At 45.2% G+C, this 19,816-nt stretch overlaps 1 protein-coding gene across 4 annotated transcripts in view; it reads right to left on the bottom strand.

Moving 5' to 3' along the window:
* Positions 1-19,816, bottom strand: part of MED18 (mediator complex subunit 18) — a 189,920-nt gene that overhangs the window by 34,077 nt on the left and 136,027 nt on the right. Inside the window, exon 1 of one of the 4 annotated variants that reach the window (XM_068345074.1) lies at positions 16,929-16,971. The exons of 2 other annotated variants lie outside the window; for them this stretch is intronic. The gene's annotated coding sequence lies outside the window, so the exon portion shown is untranslated. Of the gene's footprint in view, positions 1-16,714; positions 16,888-16,928; positions 16,972-19,816 lie in introns of those variants that run through there. One more of the 4 variants, XM_068345070.1, reaches the window with a different exon arrangement.

The raw sequence follows: 19,816 nt of genomic DNA, 5'->3' as shown, positions 1-19,816 counted from the left end.
GGTTTATCATAAATAGGATTAGAGAGGGCTCTGTTACCCCAATTTACCTTTTCTGGAGAGGAACAGATGACAAACGCTTGTGATGACATGAAGGGAAGCGCCTTGAAGAAGCATACGCTGGCTGATGATGATTTTTGTGTCTAGAACGAACAGGTGAAAAGCAAGGATCTTGTACTATAAGAAAACGTTTGTAGCGATCCGACAAGGGATATCGCCGACAATCGCAATGCGAGCGTGCATTATTATCGAACAAGGAAAGATCGTACAATGGCTTGAACAATGAGAGCGAGCGAGGCTAACAATTTAAGAGAGGTGAATAACTAGAAGCGCTTTCCTTGCAAGAAGGAAAGTAAGGAGATGAGCGCTTAAAGGATGCGTGGTGTGAGCGATGAGGTGAGGAGCATCCAGGGGAGGGGTTTGCAAGAACGTGTCTGACATGTGAGGCTGGACAAGATAAAACCTGGCAATCGGTAGGCTGGCGAGGCAATGGAAAGCGTCTCAAAATGCATCCACAAGAATAGCGCTCATGGTGCGAGTGGCGAGGGAAGACTGAGCTCCCTGGGGAAGAATGTCTAGCAGAACGTGAATGTGATGTTCTATGCCTGCGATGAGAAGGATTAGGCGAGGTGCTAAGAAGAGTGCCAGATACCCAAGTTGCAAGAGAATAGGCAAATAAAGCTTGTCAGGAAGCATGTCTGGAACTGCAAGGTGAAGGTCTAAGACGAGACTGGTGATACGGTGAAGCGCTCGCTGAGGAAGCTTGTTGCCTGGAAGAGCGCGAAGACGAGGGTCAGGAAGCTGATGTCCTTGGAGAAGATCTCTGAAGGGCAGGCTCTATGATTCTCCTCCGTTAAGGATGGATCATGCTGAGGTTGCGCAGCAATGCAGGAAGCATGCTCCAAAAAGCAATGCTCAGGATGTGAGCTCTTAGAAGGGTGAGGGTAATCTGCTCGCTGAACAGATGATAAGACCAAAGAAGGATGAGGCAGAGGATCTAGAGATGCCAGACTAAGCTCATCCTCTGCAGGTGACAGAGTGATAAATGGAAGCTCCTGAGCAGATGCCAGTGAGGTGATGAACTCTGATGGGTGTTTGGAAGCAAGGAACTGCTGCAGCTTTTCCTCTGAAAGGGAACTGTGGATACCCAAGAAGGGCCACAGTATATGCAGAGTATCAGACCACTGAAAAGACCAGGACTGCCCTGAGGATGAGGCCCTGCCATTTTGCTAGGGGAAACAGAGATCTCTCTATGGCTAAGTGACCACCAATCTTACTCGATTTGATCCCTTTGGAAGCCAACAGAGAAGAGTCAGACGGAAGAGTATCAGGGATGGAAGAAGACGCCCGGGCCTTTTTCGACTTCAGTGATGACCACAAAGACGAAGAATTCCTCTAAGGCTTCTTCCTCCTCCTCCTGCAGTACTTCTCCAACTGGGGGGTTGGTCACTCCCAATAATCATCACATGGGGAAATGCGAACAAGCATGCCCTTGGCACTGAAGACACAAGGGGACTCATCAGCAGGTCTTAGGCGGTACTCCCGGACATTTTTGTACAACGGGAGGCATCCTTGAAGAAAGCGATCACTCAAGCAAACACGCTAGAACAAAAAAGTAATGAATTAGTAAAATTCTGCCAAATATTAGCTCCAACCAGAGAGAGGTGTTCTCACTGAGGGCTGAGATCTAAGTGAGTTATTAGTGACCCGGAAGGGGGCCAACTCCCCACTAGCAATAGGTAATTACCTGTCGGTGCTTAATCCTTGTTATAAATTCAACTGCTGTGTTCCAGCTCCGCTATTATCTATTATCCTTATAGTAAGGGACGATAGTTTGTATCCAGGTAGGAACAAATATAAATTAAATAGAACAACTCTAGTGTTTCTGCCAGGCTGCGCAATTGCAGAATTCCCGCTATTTTCTAAATGATCATGCATATTTTGGGGAGCTGTGTTGGACAAAGCACACTGGCCACACCTATATTGACATAAAATTCTAGAGATTAAAGTGTGGCAGGAAGAGATTTCTTCAGCCATATTTCTAATTTCATATATAATATTCTTATTTTGTAATCATGGTTATGGTTAAGAAAAAGTAAGCACAGAGATTAATTAACAGATTAAAATGTGAATTTAGTCCATTCAATACCCAAATGCAACAGAGAGAAAACCCAGCATTTGCGGGAGAGAATAGCTAAACGACTGGAAAGCAAGATGGAAGAAAGGAAGTGGAAAAAGGGGTATAATAGAAGACTAAAACGTGAGTCAGCTAGGGAACTAAATGGATACTGCAAAGTTCTTTTACATAAAGCCTATAGTACATCAACATCAATAGCCCCTACGGAGTCAATCGATATTTATTGAGACTATCTAATTTATGTATGGATATATTGAAATATGACAAATTCAGAGATAATTTGTATTTTTCCTAACCATACAAACATTAGCTATTTACATGGGGTATTACTTTCGGCGTAGCTGAAATGACAAGCCATTAGATTTTTAACGAGGGTTAACTACCCTCTCGCTAGCTAGTGAGGGGGTAGGGGAGAGGTAGCTAGCTACCCCTCCCCCCCCACACACCGGTGAACTGATTCACTTCGCTTAGAGGTAGGACTTGCCTTGGGGGACAGGGCTGGCGGGAAAATATGTGTAAATAGCTAAGGTTTGTATGGTTAGGAAAAATACAAATTATCTTCGAATTTGTCATTTGTTCCGTAACCGAAATACAAACCACGCTATTTACATGGGGTGACTTAGCCCTTAGGAAGGGTGGAAAGTCCCAGCCTTACTGGCTTTGGCTTTGCCTGGGGGCTCAGAATCCGAGTAAGCAGCACTCGAGAAAATGAGTCCCTGCACCTCGCAAGTTCCTTGCTCCGCAAGGAACGTGCGGCCTACATAAGCTCGTGTGTGGAGGGATGAAGTGTGACTTGTCCTAGGAGGTTGACCTGAAGTCCCTTAGATGGAATTCTAGGCTAAGACGTTCCCAATACCACCTCGTCAGGGTATGGGGGACGCGACAGTATTATCTTAATACTAGGAACACAAGGAAGCATGGTTTACCTGCAGAGGTTTGAGGTCAGCTATGCAGAGAACCCAGAATGCTGCTTTCCCCAAGAGAGGGGAGGATGAAGAAAGAAGTATGGGCCAGACATACTTCTTTCATTCATGCAGTCTAAAACCGGGTAACAATGCCCTCAACCTTCTGCTACCTGTCCATTAAGGAGCCTGAGGTTAGACCAACTGTTGTGTAGCCACCACAGGGACGATAGAAAACGTATCGAAGCTCCTGTGGGTCACGTCCTGCAGGTAGTGGGCTGTGAAGGTTGTTTGACGCTTCCAGACTCCAGCTTGTAGCACCTGCGTCACAGAGTAGTTCCTCTTGAAGGCCAGGGACGTTGCGATGCCTCTGACGTCGTGTGCTCTAAGGCGACGTGACGGAGGAGGGTCTGGATTCAGGGCGTGATGGATGACCCTTCAAATCCAGGCTGAAAAGGTATTCTTGGTGACCCTCCTCTCCATCCTTCCTGTGCTCCCAAACAGGGCTTGCATGTGAGGACGAACTGCAGCTGTTCTTAAGATAACACCTCTGACTCCTTACTGGGCATAGTAGGAGATGGTCTGGGTCATCTGTTACAGAACGGAGACTCGAAATCATGAAGGAGTCGAACCGGGGGTCCGGGCTCCAAGATTTTGAGACTTGTGACTAACTCAGGGACGAACCTGAACGTTACCTCCCCCTCTCCTCTTGAATAGGCGACGACGTACGAGAGACCATGAAGTTCGCTGGCACGCTTGGCCGAGGCCAGAGCGAGCAGGAGCACCATCTTTCAAGTCAGGTGACGATCAGAAGCCTGGCGTAATGGTTCGCAAGGAGGTCTCTTGAGAGCCCTAAGAACCTGAACCATGTTCCATGGAGGAGGTCTCACTTCCGACTGGGGGCAGGTAAGTTCGTAGCTTCGCATGAGCGAAGAAAGATCCAGCGAGGAGGAAATGTCTATTCCTTTCAGCCTGCAGGCCAGGCTTAAGGCTGAGCGATAGGCTTTCACCGCCGAGAGCGAAAGGCGCATTCCCTCCCGCAGGTATACAATAATGCCGCTATTGCTGGAATAGTGGCATCAAGGGGAGAGATACCTCTCCCACGACACCAACCACAGAAGACTCTCCACTTCGCCTGGTAGACCCCTGCGGATGACTTTCACAGGTGTCGAGACATCCGCTCCGCAACTTGTTGCGGAACGCCTCTTTCTGTGAGGGAATGCTGGATAGTCTCCAGGCGTGAGGCCGAAGCGATGCTACGGCTTTGTGGCAGATGTTGCTGTGTGGTTGCTTGAGTGGCTCGTGTCGTGGGGGAAGCTCTCTCGGGAGTTCCATCAGGGGATGCAGAAGGTCCACAGCAGGAGAGCATTTGTGAACTACTGCGCGCGAGCGCGCAGGAGAACGAGGTTGCACAGGTAAAAACCTGGCACTAAAGGGACTTACTCACATAGTGAGATAAGCCCTTTGCCCCGAAGGGACCGGTGCCCGTTGGAAAACGGGGTGGAGTGGCGCCCACTGCGCATCTGCGTCCAGGAACGGAGATGGAAGACAAGAAGGTCTGGCAGGTGGCGGAGATCGCGAACGATCTGCCGGAAGGTCTAGCGAAGCAGGTGCAACGGTCTGTTCTCGTCGAGGAGGATCCTCTGCGGCTGAAGATGAAGACGACCACGGACAGGAGCACCATCATCAGTCCTCTGAAGAAGAGTCTCTGTTAGTGAACTCCCCCGAGGGGGAGAGACACTCGCAGGAGAGACCGTTGGACTCAGCTGCCCCCTCGAAGGATGTTCCGAGGGGGGAACTGAGCCTTCAGCAACATCAGCAACAACAGCAGGGGAGTCCTCCGAAGAGGAGTCTCTATGAGTGTCCTCTCTCGCGAACGAGAGAGGTGAACACTTCGTAGAAGAGACAAGAAGAACTGATGAAGGCGCCCCTTAGGGCCGTTGGATCAGCAAGCTGACCATAGAGAGCAACCCTCCGAAGAGGAGCTCCTGCAGCTGCTCAGCCCCTTGAGCGTAGCTGCAAGTGCGACCGCTCAGCACCAAGAGCATAATCGCACGAATTCCATGGTCCGGCCTTGCAACCGCTCAGCCCCTTGAGCATGGTTACAGAAGCGGTTGCTCAGCACCAAGAGCATAACTGCCCGAGGACCAGGAAAAACCAACCAGGAATTATTAAGGTAAGAGAAGTTGCCCCCCTGAAGGGGAAAAAACTCCTACCTGGGAAGGGAACCTCCCTCGGAAGGGAAGTTACCAACCCATGGAGGCGAATCTCCTGAGCGTTCTAAATGAACTAAGGAGCTGACAGTTGACACGGGAGAACTTCTAGGAGAAGGGAACACGCCCATGACGAAGTTGTAGAGAGGAGGCGGCAACAGCAGACTCCCCAGGACCAAACAGGACAGCTCTGCTTCGTTGGCACATTAGGCAAATGAAAAAATAGATAGTTAACTGTGAAAATAAAATAAATAATTAGTTAACATTCATTCCACCGAGGGAACTCCGAAGAGGAACCCCGAGGGAAAAGAACATAAGAATTACACACCAGGAATGCGCCCTCCTCCCCCACTGACACTCACGGGAAGGGGGGGAAGGCGGGGAATTGTAACAAAAACAGAATTATAACAACTATAATTATGTAATTCATCTAAGAATGTTAACAAATAGTAAGAACGAATGAACCCCGAAGAAGTGTTCTACACAGAAGCTGAAAAGTTAACAAATACAATTAGATTTGATTAAAAATAATTGAGACAAAATAAACGGAGTAGCAACTCAACCCGCAGCGGGAAGGAAGCTACCGTAATACGTAGTAGTAATAATAGGGTGAACGACCTCGAGAGAGAGAGAGACCGTAGTCAAACTATACTCCCATGTTCCCTACGATGATAGTCCAAGTTCCCCGTAGGGAAGGAGGAACAGCGGAGAAAACAGATTAATAAATAAAGTCCAGTGATGACGATTCCCCACGGCGCCCGAGAATCGGAAGCCGAAGGGAGGACCGAAGGACCAAGGGAGAGATCCCGACCCATGAAATGTCACCGTGGGGGCCTGGAACCACACGGAGATGTTGTCGTACACTACACACACAGCACAAACACTGAAAAGGAAACTTACTGTATTTCTATACTCAAATATTTACATAAACATAAGAATGTTTACATATATATTAAGTATAAGAAAAGTAAGTAATTAAGTAAAGACAAAACATTAATGGCTGCCAAGCAAAGACAGGACAGAGACGTCTGCCCACCGCCCGAGCCAAAAGCGAAGTGAATCAGTTCACCGGTGTGTGAGGGGGAGGGGTAGCTAGCTACCTCTCCCCTACCCCCTCGCTAGCTAGCGAGAGGGTAGTTAACCCTCGTTAAAAATCTAATGGCTCGTCATTTCAGCTACGCCGAAAGTAATACCCCATGTAAATAGCGTGGTTTGTATTTCGGTTACGGAACAAATCACGTTTGGACTTCTTCTTCCGGCGCTGGGAAAACCTCTTCCACTGGGAGGTAGACCACTCCCTACACTCATTACACACTTTATCTCTGTCACACCGTTGTCCCCTGCAAAAAGGACATAAGTTGTGAGGGTCCGTTTCGACTGCAGACATATATGTACCACAAGGGCGGTCAGGTAATCCAGGACACTTCCGCATAGTAGAGGACAACTTCCAAGCACACTGAAAAGAAAAAGCAAACAAGATCAAAGGCTGTCAATAAGCGAGGGTGGGAGCAGACACGTCTGTTCATCACCCGAGCCAAAAGCAAAGTGAGCTAGTCACAGGTGTGTGAGGGGGGGAGGGGTAGCTAGCTACCCCTCCCTACCCCCTCGCTAACTAGCAAGGGGGTAGTAAACCCTCGTTAAAATTTTAATGGCTCGTCATTTCAGCTACGCCGAAAGTAATACCCATATTAAATAGCGTGGTTTGTATTTCGGTTACGGAACAAACTACGTTTACCCATTCCACAAAGATATGTCTAGTAACCCAAGCCTTAGAATTAGAACGCCATAGAACATGTAGCAGGTCTTTATTAATTCTATGTCCTTTAAATGCCCTAGGGTTTTCAGAATGGTAAACTAATAAAGGCTTAATTTTGCAGTCCCCGCTGGCGTTCGCACAAAGCGTAAGAGTCAACCGATCCTTCATTGGTTTATGTCCTGGCATTTTCTTCTCTTCGGCGGTAATGTACGTTCGAGTAGGCATCTTTTTCCAAAACAGACCGGTTTGATCACAGTTGAACACCTGCTGCTCTACGCAGCCTTCCTCCGCCACGATGCTTTCGAACTTTTTAACAAAGTCTTTAGCAGCCTTGGTGTCCGAACTCGAAGCTTCTCCATGCCGAACAACTGAATGAATCCCGGTCCGTTTCCTAAATTTCTCGAACCAACCTCGAGACGCCTTGAATTCCTACGTCGTAAGATCTGCTGAACTCTCCCCCGCGTCACCCCCAGAGCCCGCCGCCTTCAAGTCACTGTAGATAGCGCTGGCCTTCTCACAAATGATCGTTTCAGTGATCGTATCGCCAACAATCTCCTTGTCCTTGATCCATATTAACAAAAGGCATTCCATCTCTTCAAGGGTAGGGCTACGACGTTTGGAAATAATCGTGATCCCCTTCGAAGGTTTCACTGCTTTAATGGCTGCCTTCTGTTTTATGATCGTCGAGATCGTAGACATATTCCGGCCATATTGTTTAGCCAGATCGCTAACACGTACACCTCGCTCATGCTTTTCTATTATTTCTTGCTTTAGTTCTAATGAAAGCATTGACTTCTTCCTTTTCTCACCACTACTACTACTTCCTGAACCGAAACTGAGCTTTTTAGGACCCATGATTATGAAACACAGAAAACAACACGTGAGAAAGGAAGATAAAATGTTATTTTCATTAGTAAAATAAATTTTTGAATATACTTACTCGATAATCATGTAGCTGTCAACTCTGTTGCCGACAGAAATCTACGGTCGGGATACGCCAGCGATCGCTATACAGGTGGGGGTGAACACAACAGCGCCATCTGTGGTCAGGTACTCCAGTACTTCTTGTCAACACCACCTCAATTTTTTCCTCGGTCCACTGGTTCTCTATGGGGAGGAAGGGTGGGTCAATTAAATCATGATTATCGGGTAAGTATATTCAAAAATTTATTTTACTAATGAAAATAACATTTTTCAATATTAATCTTACCCGATAATCATGTAGCTGATTCACACCCAGGGTGGTGGGTGGAGACCAGCATACATGTTAACAAAGAAGCTAAGTATCCCGTATTTTATTCTATTAGTTATTCAAAAATAACATAAAATAAATAAGTACCTGGTAAGGAAGACGACTTGAACCATTACTCTGCCTTTATTAAGTACGTCTTCCTTACTGAGCGTAGCGGTCCTCTTAGGATGCTGAACGACTCTTAGGTGCTGAAGTATAAAGGGCTGCAACCCATACTAAAGGACCTCATCACAACCTTTAACCTCGGCGCTTCTCAAGAAAGAATTGACCACCCGCCAAATCAACAAGGATGTGGAAGGCTTCTTAGCCGACCGTACAACCCATAAAAAGTATTCAAGAGAAAGGTTAAAAGGGTTATGGGATTATGGGAATGTAGTGGCTGAGCCCCCGCCTACTACTGCATTCGTTGCTACGAATGGTCCCAGGGTGTAGCAGTTCTCGTAAAGAGACTGGACATCTTTGAGATAGAATGATGCGAACACTGACTTGCTTCTCCAATAGGTTGCATCCATAACACTCTGCAGAGAACGGTTCTGTTTGAAGGCCACTGAAGTAGCCACAGCTCTCACTTCATGTGTCCTTACCTTCAGCAAAGCAAGGTCTTCTTCCTTCAGATGAGAATGTGCTTCCCTAATCAGGAGCCTGAATAGGTAAGAAACTGAGTTCTTAGACCTTGGAAGAGAAGGCTTCTTGATAGCCCACCATAAGGCTTCTGATTGTCCTCGTAAAGGTTATGACCTTTTTAGATAGTACCTAAGAGTTCTAACTGGGCAAAGTACTCTCTCCAGTTCGTCCCCCACCAAGTTGGACAGGCTTGGGATCTCGAACGACTTAGGCCAAGGACGTGAAGGAAGCTCGTTTAGCAAAAAACCGAGCTGCAAGGAACATGTAGCCGTTTCAGATGTGAAAACTATGTTCCTGCTGAAGGCGTGGATCTCACTTACTCTTTTAGCTGTTGTCAAGCACACGAGGAAAAGAGTTTTTAATGTGAGGTCCTTAAAAGAGGCTGATTGGAGAGGTTCAAATCTTGATGACATAAGGAACCTTAGGACCACGTCTAGATTCCAGCCTGGAGTGGACAACCGACGTTCCTTTGAGGTCTCAAAAGACCTAAGGAGGTCCTGTAGATCTTTGTTGGTGGAAAGATCCAAGCCTGTGTGGCGGAAAACCGCTGCCAACATACTTCTGTAACCCTTAATCGTAGGAGCTGAAAGGGATCTTACGTTCCTTAGATGTAACAGGAAGTCAGCAATCTGGGTTACAGTGGTACTGGTTGAGGAAACTGCATTGGCCTTGTACCAGCTTCGGAAGACTTCCCCTTTAGACTGATAGACTCTGAGAGTGGATGTCCTCCTTGCTCTGGCAATCGCTCTGGCTGCCTCCTTCGAAAAGCCCCTAGCCCTTGAGAGTCTTTCGAAAGTCTGAAGGCAGTCAGACGAAGAGCGTGGAGGTTTGGGTGTACCTTCTTTACATGAGGTAGACGTAGAAGGTCCACTCCTAGAGGAAGAGTCCTGGGAATGTCGACCAGCCATTGCAGTACCTCTATGAACCATTCTCTCGCGGGCCAGAGCGGAGCCAACCAACGTCAGCTGTGTCCCTTTGCGAGAGGCGAACTTCTGAAGTACCCTGTTGACAATCTTGAACGGCGGGAATGCATACAGGTCGAGATGGGACCAATCCAGCAGAAAAGCATCCACGTGAACTGCTGCTGGGTCTGGAATCGGAGAACAATACAACGGGAGCCTCTAGGTTATCGAGGTAGCGAACAGATCTATGGTTGGCTGACCCCACAGGGCCCAAAGTCTGCTGCAAACATTCTTGTGAAGGGTCCACTCTGTGGGGATGACCTGACCCTTCCGGCTAAGGCGATCTGCCATGACATTCATATCGCCCTGAATGAACCTCGTTACCAGCGTGAGCTTTCGATCTTTTGACCAGATGAGGAGGTCCCTTGCGATCTAGAACAACTTCCACGAATGAGTCCCTCCCTGCTTGGAGATGTAAGCCAAGGCTGTGGTGTTGTCAGAGTCCACCTCCACCACCTTGTTAAGCTGGGGGGACTTGAAGTTTATCAAGGCCAGATGAACCGCCAACAGCTCCTTGCAATAGATGTGAAGTGTCCTTAGCTCCTGATTCCATGTTCCCGAGCATTCCTGTCCGTCCAAAGTCCCACCCCAGCCCGTGTCTGATGCGTCAGAGAAGAGACGGCGGTCGGGTTTCTGAACAGCCAAAGGTAGACTTCCTTGAGAAGAAAGCTGTTCTTTCACCACGTGAGAGTAGACCTCCTCTCTTCGGAAACAGGAACTGAGACCGTCTCTAGCGTCATGTCCTTTATCCAGTGAGCCGCTAGATGATACTGAAGGGGGAGGAGGTGGCGTCTCCCTAACTCGATGAACAGGGCCAGCGATGAAAGTGTCCCTGTTAGACTCATCCACTACCTGACTGAGCATCGGTTCCTTCTCAGCATGCTCTGGATGCATTCTAGGGCTTAGTAGATCCTTGGGGCCGACGGAAAAGCCCGAAAAGCTCGACTCTGAAGATCCATACCCAGGTAGACAATGGTCTGGGATGGGACGAGCTGGGACTCCTCAAAATTGACCAGGAGGCCCAGTTCCTTGGTCAGATCCATAGTCCATCTGAGAATCTCCAGACAGCGACGACTTGTGGGAGCTCTTAAAAGCTAGTCGTCTGACGGAGCCGGACACAAGATCATGGTACTGCTGCACAGTCTGTGAACTGTCAACCATGGGGAAGCGAGGAAGTACAGCGACAACCCGAAGCTGTCTAGATTGTCTGGGTCGTACAGACAACTCCTTATCGGGTTGCTGAGGTTGCCGCACTGCGTCACAACAAGTCACTTCTGCTGGTTGTTGAACGTCTTCCCAGTGACACACTGACTCCGTAAACAAAAAAAAAAAAATCCTCTAACAAGGACTAAGCTTGGACTGCATGTCTTGCAACAAAGCTCAAGGTCTATGGGAACAGGTGTGGTAACAGACGGGGTTAGCGACTGAAGTGGAACCATTACCCTCCCTGGAAGCATGTTATGCTTAAAAAAAAAGTCCATAGGAGGCTAAGCAGCTAAAGGCTCCTCTCCAAATGACAGAGTCCTCAAGGGAATATCAGAAGGAGGGAGAATAGCACTTTCTCATCTACAGGAACCATATCCGAGAAAAGCTAAGTTCTCTCAGTGAGGGTTTCACTGGTGCAAAAGCAGCAGACTAGAAGGCAACGTTATGAAACTGCTTGACAGTCTTGTGAGTTGGCAACAACCAAAGATGTGTGACTGAGGAGCATGCGGTAAGGTATGCAGAGCATGCTGTATGCAGAGCATGCTGTATGTAGAGCATGCTGTAAGGTAAGCAGAGCATGTTGCATGGCGTGCGGCTTATGCTGCATGGGAAGAGGCTCATGCTGCATGGGATGAGGCTCATGCTGCATGGTATGAGGCTCATGCTGCATGGGATGAGGCTCATGCTGCAAGGGATGAGGCTCATGCCGCATGCGTTGAGGAGGATGCCGCATAGTATGAGGCTCCTGCCTCATGGGTTGAGGCGGTTGCCGCATAGCATGAGGCTCCTGCCTCATGGTTTGAGGAGGATGCCGCATAGCATGAGGCTCCTCATAGCATGAGACTCCTGCCTCATGGGTTGAGGAGGATGCCGCATAGCATGAGGCTCCTGCCTCATGGGTTGAGGAGGATGCCGCATAGCATGAGGCTCCTGCCTCATGGGTAGAGGAGGTTGCCGCATAGCATGAGGCTCCTGCCTCATGGGTTGAGGAGGATGCCGCATAGCATGAGGCTCCTCATAGCATGAGGTCCCTGCCTCATGGGTTGAGGAGGATGCCGCATAGCATGAGGCTCCTCATAGCATGAGGCTCCTGCCTCATGGGTTGAGGAGGATGCCGCATAGCCTGAGGCTGCTGCCTCAAGGATGGTGGAGGTTGCTGCAACGCATGAGGCTGCTGCCTCAAGGATGGAGGAGGTTGCCGCAACGCATGAGGCTCCTGCCTCAAGGGAAGAGGAGGTGAGTTGAGGCTCTTGCCTCAAGAGTTGAGGTTCTTGCCTCAAGAGTTGAGGCTCTTGCCTCAAGAGTTGAGGCTCTTGCCTCAAGAGTTGAGGCTCTTGCCTCAAGAGTTGAGGCTCTTGCCTCAAGAGTTGAGGCTCTTGCCTCAAGAGTTGAGGTTCTTGCCTCAAGAGTTGAGGCTCTTGCCTCAAGAGTTGAGGCTCCTGCCTCAAGGGTTGAGGAGGTTGCCGCAACGCATGAGGCTCCTGCCTCAAGGGAAGAGGAGGTGAGTTGAGGCTCTTGCCTCAAGAGTTGAGGCTCTTGCCTCAAGAGTTGAGGTTCTTGCCTCAAGAGTTGAGGCTCTTGCCTCAAGAGTTAAGGCTCCTGCCTCAAGGGTTGAGGAGGTTGCCGCATAGCAAGAGGCTCCTGCCTCAAGGAAAGTGGAGGTTGCTGCATAGCGCTGGTACCTGGCAACTCCCAATGCGGCAGCTCACGCATGGAGGCAGGAGGAGCCTCAACATCATACGTCTGGCAGGGTGGACTGCGCAGAGGTGGAGGAGCGCTCGCAGGAGGTGTGTTAACCTTCTCTGCCTGAAACTCCTGCATCAACACCGCAAGCTGAGACTGCATTGTCTGCAGCATAGACCACTAGAGTCTAAGAAAGACAACAACAAACGGAGCTACTGTCCGTTGAGACTGAGGGTCTAAAACAGCTGGTGCGGCAACAGACGGAGTTACTGCCTGTTGCGGTACCACCTTGCCTCTCTGGGAGGTGTGCAGTTGTCGTACTGCAGCAAGTCCGAACTGACCCAGTGCTAATGGCTCCACCTAGGAGTTGGACTTGCGCGGAAGGGACCGACTTGCACTTAAAAGCTGCAAGATTTGGTCCATGGTTTCTGCGAGAAACCTCTTCCGCAGACGAGGAATAAATGGGCTCTCTCGTCTTTGTGTGGGTGGGGTGATCACGTCGGCTACGTGAGTTGGTTACACCCGAAACCACGGAGGGAAACGTCTGTTCGTCGATCAAGGCCTGATGAACCCATAAGTCCTTCGACGTTACTTCTCCCCTGGCTTGGGAGCTTGTAAGAGGTCCCAGACTAGGCGAACAACTGGCACGAACAGACGAACCCTCGAACGCAACACTGTAACACTTTGCGCTTATCACTTTATCACTTTTGATTTTCTGTTTGCACTTATTTCACTGAACTTGAAACTTTAAGTGGTTTGTACCTGAAACACGCAATTCTATCCTTCATTAAAAGTTAGTAATTGCGAAAACAGTATTACAATGTAACAGAAAAACATAATGAAAGATAAATAATTCAGTGGCTGGAAAAGAGACTAAACTAGATCAAATAAACTACGTTTAAAATCTCTCACTGCATAAAGCCTGGGAATAAGAATAAAACTCTAGAAACGTTTACCTTCTTCCCCTAAAGAGACTAGGGAGAAGAGCAAAAACGATAACAACGTTACCCGCTTGAACGAAACGTTTATCCTCCTCTCTCTCCCTCCGTCTCTATCTCTCTCTCTCTCTCTCTCTTGACTTAGAACCTGAGAGATGAGCCCAATTATATATATCGTTAAAACATATTATTGTTAAAGGAAAAAAACTGAAAGATTTCCCAAATAAAAAGTTCCTTTATTAGAATTAAAACCATTTAAGCTAAGAAAGAATGAACAAAACGCTAGAATCGGTTTACTCTTACTGCAACGTGACACCGTGAATACTCTCTCTCTATCGTAACGATAGAGCGCAAGTTGAACGTTCTGAACGTCAACAACTGCAGAGACAAAACAAAACGTTAGTTCAACTTTGAAAACAGTACGAGACTATCAAAGAAATTCTTTCAAAAACATTAAAATAGCATAATATGTTAACAGGTAAAAACGAAATGACGGGCTCAATGTTAATTAACTTCGGTTCCAAGAAAAGACCGCCTACTATTAGGAAAGGTCGAATATAAACAAATATAAAAATTAATTTTAATAAGTTTATAATAAAAGGAAGTTAATCGAAGAGGCCTATAAAAGGCGGAGAGATATAAAATAAATCTATAACTTTTGTTAAGCAAAATTAAGAAAGAGAGTCTATACTCTCTTCGACACCAACACTTCCGTCTAAGGGAAGGGTCGGCCATTAAAAGTGAAAGAGAGTTCATACTCTCTTCGTCACCAAAATTAAATCAAAAATTAAATCAAATTAATTCCAAAAACTTGCTAAGCTAATGATAAAGCTTCCTGAATAGCGAAGGCTAAACTCTAGAGCAAATACATCACCAAATCGTGAGCAATAACTCCAGAATCAACAGCGTATCCATGTAGGTCTAGCCGGAGGCACGACAGAGGAAAAATTGAGGTGGTGTTGACAAGAAGTACTGGAGTACCTGACCACAGATGGCGCTGTTGTGTTCACCCCCACCTGTATAGCGATCGCTGGCGTATCCCGACCGTAGATTTCTGTCGGCAACAGAGTTGACAGCTACATGATTATCGGGTAAGATTAATATTGAAAAAAACACTGTTAATAACTGAGAGAATAGAGAACAACCACACAATGCGCACGAGATGAGAGGACTGATCAAGGTGACGCTCGATTGGCGTCCCTCCGATGTGCTGCCGTCTAGCGGCATCAACAACAAACCACGGTTGACGCTTTCGAGAAAATTCCACGCGTACGCGTATTGTTTACTTCATATGTTGGAGCAACACTTCGGGTGTCGAGACAGAAATTTGGTTGAATTTTACTTCGGATGTTGGAAAATTCGTATGTAGAGGTTCCACTGTACTTCAAAAGAAAGAATACACTTATCATTCTTTGTAAAAAAGCAAGTCAGACTTTTAGCGTACGTCATAAGGCTGTGACGTCATCAATGGACGAGATGTTTACATCCTGCCCTTATGCTTTCGTGAGGTTTAAAATATGTTGAAAAACCTTCTAATCCTACCTTTTAAGTTATAAACACGTGATCACAGACCAAAATAAACAAATAAGCGAATGCCAGAACCCAAAAATTAGGTATACATCACCAAAATATTTCTAAAATCCAAGTTAATCACGAGTGAATTCCAACACTTCTTGCTCGCAAGAGCGCAGGGAAGGTTCGAAGTAATTGGAATAGTTTGGCCTATCTATCACCAGGGCGCTAGTGTACACCTGGCATATCTGCGATTGCCACGAGATTTCAAATTTCTACGGAGCGTCCAAGGGACTATAGCCATTCTTATATAACCAGCGGGTAAGTTTTATGTTTAAAACTAAGATAGCTAAGACAAAGAAGAAACAGCGATGTGGATATACAGAAGTTAAGATGTAACAGTCACAACACCCCAGTAACCCAGAAGTTTCGTCTCGTTGCGGTCATAAAAGTAAGTCATTAATTTATTTAATTTTAATGAGTTAAGTTTAACTAGTTTGTTAGCGTGCGCAACTCAACATTACCGCTTGACAGTACACACAAGCTTGAGGTTTTATTTTCCTGCGAGCGTAAGCGAGCCAGTGGTGGGGTGCAACAAGAACCATTATATTTAGCATTGCTAATGTTAGCGTAACATTGCATGTTAGCGTGAGCAGCTCAACATTACCGCTTGCCAGTTGATACGAGTTTGATGTTTTATTTTCCTGCGAGCGTAAGCGAGCCAGTGGCGGAATAAGAACCATTATATTAGGTGTTGCTAATATTATCGTAACAGTGCTAACGTTAGCGTAACATTGCTAATGTGAGCGTGCGTAGCTCAACATTACCTTTAGATGTTTTTGTTTTCTGGCGAGCGATGCGATCCTGAATTGGAACAACACCCATTATATTTAAACATTCTAACAGAAAATATGTGATTTCCTGTAGTAAATAACGGGATTTAACCGGTTTTCACCTTCATTTCAACCGCAACGGGATTTAACCGGTTTTCACCTTCATTTCAACAGCAACAACAACAGTATGTTTTCCCCATCCAAAACCCCGAGTTCCCACTGGGGGTCTCCCATTATCGTTGGATGTAGATATATATATTTCTGAAACTATTCATTTGCGATGGGAAAGAGTGTCATTTTCGAAGAGAGCGGATTTTTTCCTAAGAATAAAGTAGTTTTTTCCCTAGGTTACATTGCCCTGTAATACAGTACAATAACACCCTATAATCTCTAAGTTATCCTAACCTCAATGATCTCATATTAACATCCTTATTAGGCCAGGGGTAGGGGTGTAGCCCCACGTACCCTATTCCCTTCCCAATAGTGGATACTTGATACCCCACGTTGATCTACAACCTTAAAAGGACAAAATTTGAAATTCTAATGACCGGATAATCTCGATTAGTAAGGTATATAGTGCGCTCATTCTTAAGCTCTATTGCACTGCAAACAGACTTGGCTACCAGTACAGTACCTGCCTACCATAGTACTGTATAGTAAGAGTGATACAAAATACACCAACGTTAACTTCGGACTTACCAGCTAAAAATAGGTGTCCTTTGGATTAAATTTCTTACTAGATTTCTAACACCATATTAAACATTTAATGTATACCATTCAACGCATTCAGTTATATATAGTCGACCTGTGAAGTACAGTATGCCTCAGTGTCGGTTTGTTTAGATTGAGACGCTCAAGAATGACATCTACATCACTATAGAATGCAACCATTGTGACTTTAAAATCTACTCACATCGTACGCCATCTTTGTTAGCCCTTCTGGAGCTACGGTATGCATATACATACGGCATTGTTATACTGTGTTGTCATCATCATCAGCAGTTGCTAGCAAACTGCAGGATAAAGTCCTCAGACATGTCGTCCCACACGTGTCTATGTACGGCCTTTCTATGCCATTATATACCTGCAAATTTTATTAGCTCGTCAATCCATCATCTTCTCTTAATTTCCTTGCTTCATTTGCAATCCCTAGGAATCCGCTTTGTTATTCTTCTTGCCCATCTATTATCCGCCAGTCTCATTATATGTCCTGTCAATGTAGATTTCTTTTTTTCTTAAATCTTAGCATGTACTCTACTTTATTTTGCTTCCATATGTATGTATGTATGTACCATCGATAGTTTGAGTGTCATTTCTATAAATTATATCCTAAATGTCCGTTTCAATATAATTGCCATCACTATCACTTGCAATGTCATTATCACTTTTTTTTCCTGTTACTGAAATAATTGTTATTATCAACACTGTTACACAATTATTTATTTCGATTACCCTTTTGTTGTATAATTTTGTATTGGCTAAAAGATCTGATGAATGGGGAAAAGTAGTTGTGAAATCTTATACAGTAGTATAAATCCCCAAAACTAACAAAAAGTGCATAGGAAAATGTGATGAACTATGTATACCCATAAATTGATTTTAATGTCTATAACAAATTTGATAACCTGCAATTATTTAAATGGTAAATTTTTCCAGTTAATAAGAAACTGTTGTACAAGAGAACTTGTAAGGTTGAAATATTGTCAAATAAGGACCGTAAAGAGAAGTCCCAATGCTGAATGCTGTATACTGAAGAAGAGAGAAGAAAAAAAAAAGTTATTAGCCTTTGAAATTAACTGTCTGAGAAGAATCTGTGGTGTAAGATGGGAGGACAGAATTACGAACGAGAGAGTGAGAGAAATGGCTGGTGTTGAGGACACAATTCTGATTAGAGTGGAAGATATTCAGAGGAGATGGTTTGGGCATGTACAGAGGATGGAACAGGACAGATGGCCAAAGATAGTGCTTCATGGTCGAGTGGCCGGAAATAGACCGAGAGGCCGACCAAGAGATTCATGGGTGAAAACCTTCAAGAAAGCAAATAGAGGCGAGACATTTCAGCAGCTGGCACAGATGGCATTGGATAGGGGTCCCTGGAGAGAATGGCGATATCAAATGCGGGACCCCAGTCACCCCACCCGGAGAATTCCGGACGGGATTTAATGAGTGAGTGAGTGTGATTGCTCTATGAGTCTATCCAGCGCTATAGTCCCGCCCTACAGCCAATTCCCTAAAGGTAGTCCTTCGAAATTGAAGGTTGAAAGGCCACTCATGAATGGCAGAGAGAAGGGACAGTGAAAATACCCAATAAACTAACCAAATATACATATGATCAGCTCTAAAAAGCCCTTTCCACCCAAGCTAGGACTAGGGAGGGCCAGGCAATGGCTGCTGATGGACCAGCAGGTAGACCTATAGGGTCCCCCAAAGCCCCCTTCTCAAGCTCATAAGGATGGTAATGTTACAGACACTAAAGATACTATCGAGCTTGAGCAGTTCTCGAACCTCAGTCCGACAGAATGCCAGGTAGGAACTTTTCCAATACGCCACTACAGTCCTGAAAATATCCCTTGTATAAAGTCACACTTCCAAGTTTATTTCTCTCATCGTTTTCTCTTTTAAAGTATATTTTTCTTTTAGAAAAATAATAGAAATGTTTTACCTCGCTATCACTACCCTCTAACGTGAAACTACAGTAGCAATCTGAAGTGAATATGATGAAATATGGGGATATACAGATATGAGATAAAAAGAAGGTAAGAAAATGTCATAAAATTCTGTTTAGGGAAGATACCCCCAAGTATCCTGATGAAGAGAGATTAGCACAAGAGATAAAAAAAACATCTATCATAAATGGTCAACAAAAGGAACACATGTGTCACTTTTGACAGACAGGAGATGGATGACGTAGTGATTGATCATTGAAATACTGATAAAATGGTACATATATTGTTCAATAGCCATAAATAAGGATATATTAGATATAATGTTACATTACCGGACGAGGAAGTTTAAATTCTATACATGTAGACGCAAAAAGCATGCAACAGTTAGAAAACATAAAACAAATTTTATAGCATATGACTAGGACAAATATTTGAAAAAGTACCAATGGGAATAGTAAAAAGTATTAGTGTATTAGAAAAATGAGTAATTTCTAATATGGAGTAGAAGGAAGATCAACAGTTGACAACCAACTAACATCGGATCAATTTATCGCCTGTATTACACATAGTATAGCCAGGAAATGCATTGGAATTAAAAAAAAAAATAAAAATATGTAAAAGGAATTGGGATATGACAATTTAAGCGTGAGTCACCAAAGAGCAATTAACGTGGGAGATTATTAGGCATCATCTGTACAGGAATAACAGAAACAGTTGAATTACAAGAAAATATTGCACGTTGAATATTATGTGGTCCATAACTGTGAAGCATTGCAACAAATTAAGTAAACGACACAAGCAGAGAAAACAGACCACCCAAGTAACCCTAATACAAAACATCAAAATAGAACACAAAATTAATTAATGGTGTCCTCCCGTCAATTAGAAAAGTAGAGCTGGTAATATAGGAAACTGTCGAAGTATGAACAGCCAAAGAAATTTACGTTTATCAAAAAGTAAGACAGTCAGCAATATTGATAAATAATACATGGAAATTATATAAAGAATAAATAATAGACTAGTGCAAAGTGAGGATCGATTGTAATAAAAGTAGAGTACAAAGTCAGAAGTATTCATATAGCTGTACAGTTAGGGAATAGGGAGCCGAGTACTTATAAAAAAGTGCACGGAAATA

Source organism: Palaemon carinicauda, chromosome 21 (assembly GCF_036898095.1).
Source record: "Palaemon carinicauda isolate YSFRI2023 chromosome 21, ASM3689809v2, whole genome shotgun sequence".
Taxonomy (NCBI): Eukaryota; Metazoa; Arthropoda; class Malacostraca; order Decapoda; family Palaemonidae; genus Palaemon; species Palaemon carinicauda.
This window is presented reverse-complemented; position numbering and strand designations above follow the sequence as displayed.